Here is a 9,425-nt window from a genome sequence, read left to right on the forward strand (position 1 = left end):
CTGAATAATTCCATGAAATAATTATATATTATTCAACAAATGTATAAATGAATTTATTTTATGTTACTACATATACATTAGGTTTAAGGAAGATAAGCATATAAGGTTATACAAGTGCTCAAACTGAATATTTAGTAAAGTCAACATTTATGTTTGGGAAGAATAGAATACATTCTGCACTTTTGATGAGTTACCGTTTAGAACAATATGAGTGATGAAATAATGAAGGGGATTGTTGTACATGTTTGATGAAAGATTTTTTAATGTATTTTAGCATCTAATGTTTTTTAAGATGTATAGTGATGCGTTTGCAGGAAGTGGTTTCCTTTTAAGGAATTCAGTCTAAATGGCACCAATGGATTAATTAATGTGTAATTATCTAACCGCCAAAAAATGGCAGTTGATTAGGGCGTATGCACTGCTATATAAAATGTAGTCATTTTTATTGGAATTTGTAACCTGATGAAGCGGACTTGTCGAGTCCGTGAAAGCGCTTGTTTTATTAAATAAATATATTTGTTGTACATCGTGGAAGCTTCAGTGATTTGTGTATATATAGGCTTCCTTTAGTAGCAAAACTCTCCAAACATGGCTGTAAACAACAGACAAGTTGCTGAAGATGAATGGCAGTAAACCAGCAAATAGACGACTGAGACGAGTGGATATTTTGATTACTGATTAGTAAATCCAGTAAAACGGTTAATGCTATCATGAGATAACAGGCAATGTTTCAATATCTGTAAAAGAATGCCTCAGCTCAAACCCACAATAGAAAGTAACTTACAACTGTAGTTCGTGTGTGTGTGTGTGTGTGTGTGTGTGTGTGTGTGTGTGTGTGTGTGTGTGTGTGTGTGTGTGTGTGTGTGTGTGTGTGTGTGTGTGTAAATGTATATATATAATAGATATACATAGAGATAAACACACACACAAAGTATATCTATAGCTTTCGATCAAATCTAGCTATCACTTTACTATTGTTTCATTCTTGAGTGTTGAAATAATTATGGGTAATGGAATGCTATACATGTCAGATTAAATAAACTTTGTTTATGAAATTTTGCTATATTTAACTTCTTTAGAAATACAGATAGCTGATTTTTAATGGAAAAACAGGTGGAAAAAATGTGTTTACTTAATGAAAAATGATATAGCTTCTGTTAATGCATACATTTTTTTTTAAATTGGGGGCTCATTTAGAGTTATTGACTACAAAAACAGAACAACTGTCTACACTTCTACCATCTATGTATTAGAATATCCTAACCAATCTCAACGATGTCAAAAGCAATGACATTACAACACCTATGGGGAATTTTAGCCACCCCAGTTGCTGACTAAACAAACCAATCAGTATGTCCATATATTAATCAGATATATCAATAAAAACAATTTACAACAAAAAGTATGAAATCCAAGTAGGATGGCAATATTTTAGGTAGTAGACTTTGAGTTCAGTTTAGTTAAATCCATTGATTCACAATTTGTTGTTTGAGCTCATCACTCCTTAGAACTATGATCACACGACATAAAAAGCATTTAAAATTGTATATAACTGAGGTTATTATTGCTGTACAACCCATGTATTTTATTTCTACAGTCCTAAAAATATATTCAGTGTTGACTATGTTGATTGAAGACTATATGCCATTATTTGAACTGAACATTCCATCTTTAATTGAGAACAGCGGTGTAACCTATTTTTCCATCATATCTGTGTAATTTTTTTCTTAAATGTGTCACAGTTCACATCACCAGTTATTCTGTTATCTCTTTTAGTGCTGCAAGTAATGGCACTGCACACAAACATTTGAAGTAAAACTGCAACTTCAACAACTCACAAAAAAGGCAGTATAGCAGAAAGGCAATAAACAGCTTCTTCATTTTTCTAACTATCCCACCAGACTCAAACTATTGTGGCTATATGCATTTCATGAAGTCACAGATCTGTATTATTTATCCATAGATACATATATTCATATGTAATTCTCTTTTAATCATCATGTTTTCTCCCCCAAGGATAGAGAGTACTTTATTTAAAATGCTGATTCCCATGGCTTAATGTTTGATGTTCAAGCTTAATGTTCTTGAATGTAATGCAGATATTGCACAAACGGATTGTAAAAGTTTTTTTCTACTTTTGATAGACAGTTAATTTTTAATAGCAGCATTTTAGATAATTAAGCAAGTCTCAGCAGTAATGTGCAAGTACATTTATATTCAAGAAAGAAGAAATCAGACATTTATCTGCCCCTTGGCTATAGTTACACCAGAGGAAGTATTCCGGTAGTTAGACTTCTTGGCCATTTCAAATTATTCTCACCATATAAGAACAAAAGAATGGTTAGAAAAATTGTTAAAGTATTTTTAAGTTTTGTCCTTGGTCCTGCAATAGAACAGTCTGCACAGTAATAGAAACTGTCTCAGTTGGATTCATGGCATTTGAGTTCAAGACAATTTGTACATCTTTGAAATAAATTTCAGATTCAGGTCTTCCAGCTTTGTCTCAGATAATGGGTATTTTTCATGTACATGGATTGCTCTGGCATTGATGCATGTGTCTCATTAGCAGCCTTTGACATCTGGGTGATACCATGTACAAATTGTTGGAATTAATCAGTGGAAGCAGGGATTTGTGCTCATTATGGAGTTGAAAACTCTCTAGCTCTAGTAGCTGTCCTGAGAACTTCTCACACACACTTGGAAGACACACTTTCTATTTATGAATACTTCTGTTCGGAATCAAGTAGCAGTCTGAAGCAATAAGCCAAAGGACTCAAAGCATGTCTGTTCATTTGTAGCAAAGCAGCACCTAGACTATCGTTACAGGCATCAACATTCAACTGTGGGTTCTGCAGCATCTTAGCAGATCAGCATCATAACAGATGAGTACTGGATCAGATATCAGCCTGTCAACTTCTTTGGTTAATAGGTTCATAAGTTCATAGGTTGGTACTAGGTTATCGGCCATAGGGCCTATACAATCCTAACCATAACAATTCCCTGGCTATTTCTTCCCACACTATTTACTTCCTGGATCCCTGTCTAGTAGGGCGACTGACGTGATCCCCGGGATGAATTTCCTATCTCCCATCCAATCATCAAAGTTCCTTTTCAAGAGTGCCAAAGAGGTGCTTTGCTTGACATGTATGGCCAGACTATTCCAGAGTATAGGGAGTCTCTGGGTCAGGAGCCTATCCCTCCAGCATGTATTGTTCATTGTGATGACAAGGTTTAGATCCCTGGAGTGTGTGCCTCTGAAGGATTGGGATTTCTTTAAGTGTAGCATGTCCAACAGCTCTGGGTTTGACATGGCCTTGTATGTTAAGCAGAGATCGCCTCTGAGTAGATGATATGCGACAGAGTATAGCTGGAGTTTTTTAAGGGGGTCAACATAGGGCATCTGTTTTAGGCCTGCAAGTCTTTTAGTGAGGTATTTCTGCAGCCTTTCCAGTTGTTGCAGGTGTCTTGAGAGGTACATACCAAATGGGACATTGTATTCTATAATGGGTCTAATAAAAGATGAGTACAGTGGGACAATGACCTCCTTTTTTGTGGATGAAAAGCCCTTAGTGATGAGGTGTGCCAAATAGAAGGATTTCCTGACTGTTGTGGCGATGTGGTTATCGAAGGTGAGACCACTGTCCACCTGTGTCCCTAAGTCTCTTATCATACTTTCCGTGTTTAGTGTACTGCCAAACATGTGGTAATTCACAGGTACATGTTTTTTCCCAAAGGGATAACTATACATTTCTTGGAAGTGAGCTTGAGCCCATGGCTCTGGCACCAAGCATCTGTTTCTGTAAGACCCTTTTGTAGAGTATCCACATCATTTGGAGATTCAATAATGGCTCCCAGTTTGCAGTCATCTGCAAACTTTGTTAGCCAGAGTCCCTTAGTATTGGCCTGTACTTCAGAGAAGTAGATGCCAAACATGAGTGGTCCCAGGACTGAACCCGGAGGTACACCACTTGTCACTTGTCTGGAGCTGGATTTGGGGTCAGCTACTTTTACAGTGTGGGTTCTGTCAGTAAGCCAGTTGGCAACCCATCGAGTGACATAGAGATTAATGCCCAGCTTAGTAAGTTTATCTATGATTCCAGAGTGGGGGATGGTGTCAAAGGCCTTGGCAAGGTCCAGATAGTCTGTGTGGACTGCCTTACCTTCGTCCACGGCTCTGGAGACTGATTCGAAGAAGTCAATCAGGTTCAGAAGACAAGATTAGTCCTTCACGAACCCAATCTGGATGGGGTCCAGTGTTTGAAGGTTGCCAATATCTTTGTTTATAAGTTCCATGATAATATGTTCCATGGCTTTGCAGATCAGGCTTGTCAGACTGCAGACTGATGGGGTGGTAGTTCCCAGGATCCAAGGTGGATCCCCCCTTGTGGGTTGGGATAACTGTAGCTGTGTGCCACTCAGTGGGCACGAAGCCTGAGGTGAGGCTATGATTAAACATGACACTTAGGTGAGGTGCCAGTTTATTTTGTAGTTCATGTAGTACACAGCCTGGGCTGTCATCTGGTCCCATGGATGCTGTATTTTTAGCTTTGGAGATTGCATTTTTTACCTGCGGGGCCATTATTACTGGAATTTGGCAATCTTCCGGTATTGAGATGGGCAATTTAGGGGGTGAGAGGTGGGTGAAGTTGGCACTGAATCGATCTGCCAGGATATTGGTAATATCCTTGGGATCAGTATATTTAATGCCATTCTGTTGTAGCTCAGAGCAGATCTGAGCATTGCCATTTAGATTCTTGACATAGTTATAGAATGCCGTGTGGTTGTCTTTGGAATCTTTGGCAATTTTATTTTTGTAACTAGCTTTGGAGGATTTTATGAGGGATCTCAGCTTTTTACTGAGGCTGGTAAGGGAGTTTTTTGCATCATGGGATTTTCTTCTTTTCTGCAACAGTTTCTTCCTTTTGTTGTAAAGTTTGTTTATGGCTTGGGACCACCAGATTGGCTTCATTTTTTTTAGAGGAGAGCATCTTGGTTCTATTTGGGATGACACGATTCATGCATGAGTGGATGTGCTTGTACACTGCCTTAGTGTAGGACTCAGCAGTTGAACTTTCAGTTCCCGGCTGCATGGGTGTCATGAAGTTTGTCACTTCTGACTTGAGCAGCATGAAGTTGGCTTTGAAGAAGTTTTTTATGGAGGTTTCCTTACTGGAGGGTTGGGGTAGGATGTGGATATTAAGGGTGATTAGCTTATGGTCTGACCTGACCAACGAGGGGGTGACCATAGGCGTGGAGCATCAATTTCCCATGTTGGTAATGACCAGGTCTAGGATATTGGCGCCCCTGTGGGACAATGGATTAGTTGATCCAGGAAGTTGGAATTTATGAATTCCAAGAACTGTTGGGCAAAGGTGTTGGTACACAAGTAGTTTTCCCAGTTAATGGCAGGGTAGTTGAAGTCACCCAGTATTAGTATTTGATTGTACCTTAATATTTTCCAGCATGTTTAGAAAGGTGTAGTGAGAATCTTGGGGCATGGTGGGGGATCTGTAGCAAGCTACAATTTGGATTGCAGTCTTGCCTAGTGTTAGTTGCACCTGGAGAATTTCAGACGCATTGTGTTGGGCAACTAGCCTGGTGGTGTGAATATCCTTGGTGAATATGGACACTCCTCCACCTTTAGTGTTTTGATCCTGGTTTGGTGGCCGAAAAGTGTGATAAGAGTTGCAGCCTGGTATTGCAGGGGTGCTCTCTGGAGCCTTGAACCAGGTCTCAGTTACTGCACACATATCAATGTTTAATAATTTGCTTAATAATTCTGATCAAAACTTAAAATAATGGCAAGATAAAGCCCCCAAATTCTGGACAGTTTTGAAATGTTAATCTAGTTTATTTAAAAAGTTAATAAAATAACAGATTTTGCATAAATATTATTGACTGACTACAAGCCTTATTGATTTATCAGAAAATTCAAACTTTTACAAGGGACATGGCAAAGATATTTTGCAAAATCAGGCATAACTGAAAGGAATGGACATCAACTTTTGTTTAGAATTGCTGAAAGCTTGGACTTAGTATTCTCTCATGATTAGGGTACATCTTTCTTTAATAAATCTGGCAGTGGATGTAGCACTCTGAATAGATTTGGTTCAAACTTGCCCAAGAAATGTATCATGCCTGATACTTAACATAGGTCATTTGCACAAGTTGGCTTTTTTTAGCTCTGCTATTGCTTTGATCTTTCTTGCGTCTGGCCTGATTCCACTAGAAGTTATGCTGTGACTGAAACAGTCTTTCCAAAACATCATTTGTGTCAATTCATTTTCAAACATGAGTTTTAATGTTTTAAAGCACTGCCTTCAAACTCATGCCATGTATATCTTTATCAGGACCAAACACTAAGATGTCACCCATGGCAATCACACAGAACCAGCTGAAGTCCAAAAAAGGCCTTCTCAAACATAGAGACTAAAATTAATTAAATAAACCATCTGTTCTACTCTAAACCTATAGCAAGCTGTTTGCTACAAGCACAATAAGCAGCTTGCTATAATTAAATTACCACACTTCAGTTGTGACAAAAATGCAGTACTAGTATTCATTTATGCAGCCACAATATACTCACACCTTCATAAAGCAATGCTAGTACTGTACACCCACTCAATCAGCATGTACAATCATATCTATTAATGACATGTGCCTGCAGCAGCCCCGCCCTTGGCTCCTCCCTAGTTATAGATCTGAAACCATAACACCTTCATGTTCTTTCAACAGATTGCTCATCTCACATTGAAATATTTCTGGGATGAAGTTATAAAAATGGCAGACTGTTAAAGCAAAACTTTTCAGTTGATGTAATAAATGTTGTTAATCTTTGGCTACCTCTAGTAGTATCTGACAAAACTCACTTGAAGCATCGAATGTGAAAAGCAATCTGACATCAGCTAACATAGGTGAAATATCTTCTAGGGCATGTAGAATAAACCTCTTTCTCTCTCTTATAACTGCATCAATTAACTTTTTAAGTCAGTACACATTCCTACATTGCCGTTCCTTGTGATAACTGGGACTACTGGAGCACAACATTCTCTTGGTTTAGTTACACTTTTAGTCACACCAAGATCATATACCTGAGTTCTGCTTTTAACTTGGAGAGACTTGGAAAATATACTTATCTGGGTGGGGTCAAGAGATATGGGACTGCATCTGGCTTGAACTTAATCTTTACTGGCTCACAGTTAAGCAGACCTACTTCCCTGAACATATCCAAATTAATGCTATTTGTTCTGGCAAGCAGCTCAACTCAGATGTCACAGTTCTATTAAGCAGATTATTTATGTAAGGACCTTATAGCATATAGACCCAGAACTCACACTTGTGCCCCTTCTAATCACATGTGGCTTGAAATCCACCAATGCACATGAATTTGCCTGTGGGGCCATGTATTTACATTTCTGTTTCGTTTGATTGGGGACGCTTTGAGATGTTAATACAAGTAAAATGGGATACTACGGTATTATCAGTCCCTGAATCAGTTTCAAAGATTACTGGAATTCCATGAATCAGGAGTCTGACTTGACATCTGGTGACTGAATTTTGGAAAACAGTCACTGAATTTTGGAAAATGCTTTCAGAGCATCTTCACCACTTTTATTCTCACTGTTTATTTCTTTTAATAGTATAATTTGACAAATGACAATAAGCTGACACACCTTGTTGCATTTCTTAGACTTTTAGCTGCATGCAACACATTGATCTGACTCAGCATGCAAATGGTTTCATCTTTTGCATTTTTCAAGCCTGCACTCTGCCTGCTTCTCATGGATACAGTAACCATGTGAAATTTTGGAACTCATAAAACTGAGTACCATAATGCAGAGACAGAATGGCTAAAAATCTGGACTTACATATATTAGGTCTGAGATTGCTATTTCCCCGAATATCTGCTTTTCTCCAAGGTATGATGATCCTGGTGTTGTTAGTTTTATTATTGTGCAATGGGTAACTTGCCCATCACATCAAGGTATATGGAGGAGATAAGTTTAAAGGAGAAGACAGATGTTCAATATTCACTCTTCTCCTATAAATTTGTTTTTTTTTCCTTTGACTTGTTTGGACTTGGCATTGTGAGGCCTTCCTGCCATTTCAAAAGTGAGATGGTGCTTTCATATACTTTGACTAGCATGCTTTTCTTTGCATTCTGCCTCACACATCATTTGCTGTATTCATTTTAGCGTTTTGTCTCATTACAAATTCAGTTCCTCCTGCAGTTTGAATTGTCTTTTTCAAAGTTAAATTTACTTCTAACTTTAAATTTTGAGAAGCTTCAGTATCATGCAGCCCCAAAACATTTCTGTTTCTAATTTGTTCATCATTTGCCTGGTCAAACTCACAAATTTCAAACAGTAAATATAAGCTCCTGACAAAAGCTTCAATTAACTCTCCTTAAGGTTGGACACATCTATGAAAGTATGCCCTTTCATGATCGATATTTGTCTTTGGCACAACATTTTTATTGAGCTTACTGATGTATATTAACATTCTATCCCTCAGAATACAAAAATTAAGTTTAAACAGTTTTTATCGGTTTGCCATAGCATAAAGAGGTTAGCAGAAGTAGTTTAAGTTTTTTTTATCCAGTTTGGTTTCAGTGCAAAAATGTCAATCTTTGCCCCTGTGATGGTCATGTAAATGGGTTCATGAAGAGCTAACAGTTCTGATGGGTTAAACATGGTTATTTTCAGTAAAATTCCTGTTCTTTGAGCTGTAAGGCTGATATTCAGTGAAACAACTTTATTTTGAGGAAAAAAAACAACTATGTTTTAGTATGTTACACATAATGGCACTAGAAACCAACATTTCAATTACAATTTTAATAACTCATAAAATGGCAGGAAGGCAGTTAACAGCTAAATCACTACTTTTTCAACTGACACTTCAAACTCAAAGCATGGGTATATAAATTTTTGAAGACACCAAGCTATACTACATATCCACAAAACATATATGCATATTTAAAGCTACAGGATCTTTTTTATCATCAAAGCATTGTAGCCAAACTATTGTTTATTCTTGTAAATACTTTAATACTCATTAAAAGGACATTTCACCACCAAATGTGCCACATTAATGACTTCATTTAACAAAGGATGCATTTAAAAAATATTTACATTGGCTTATCTATTTCTGCATAAATGCTCATCATGAATTTCAAGTTTGAATTGTGTAGATATATTCTATAAGTGTATATTGTCAAATATTCCGTTATTATCTTTGCATAACATTATAACAAAGAAAACAGAAAAGGATGATTTTTAAATATCTTTCTCTTTGTAAAACTCATATTTTAATCACCTTTCTTACATGCCTAATATAAGCTTTGCTAATTATGACATTTTTCTTCAAATAATGTTTTAAACTTCTTCAGTATCATACTCTTATTTTTTTATAACTGTAGACTTTTT

Source organism: Protopterus annectens, chromosome 9.part0 (genome assembly GCF_019279795.1).
Source record: "Protopterus annectens isolate FY-2018-M chromosome 9.part0, PAN1.0, whole genome shotgun sequence".
NCBI classification, from domain to species: Eukaryota; Metazoa; Chordata; order Ceratodontiformes; family Protopteridae; genus Protopterus; species Protopterus annectens.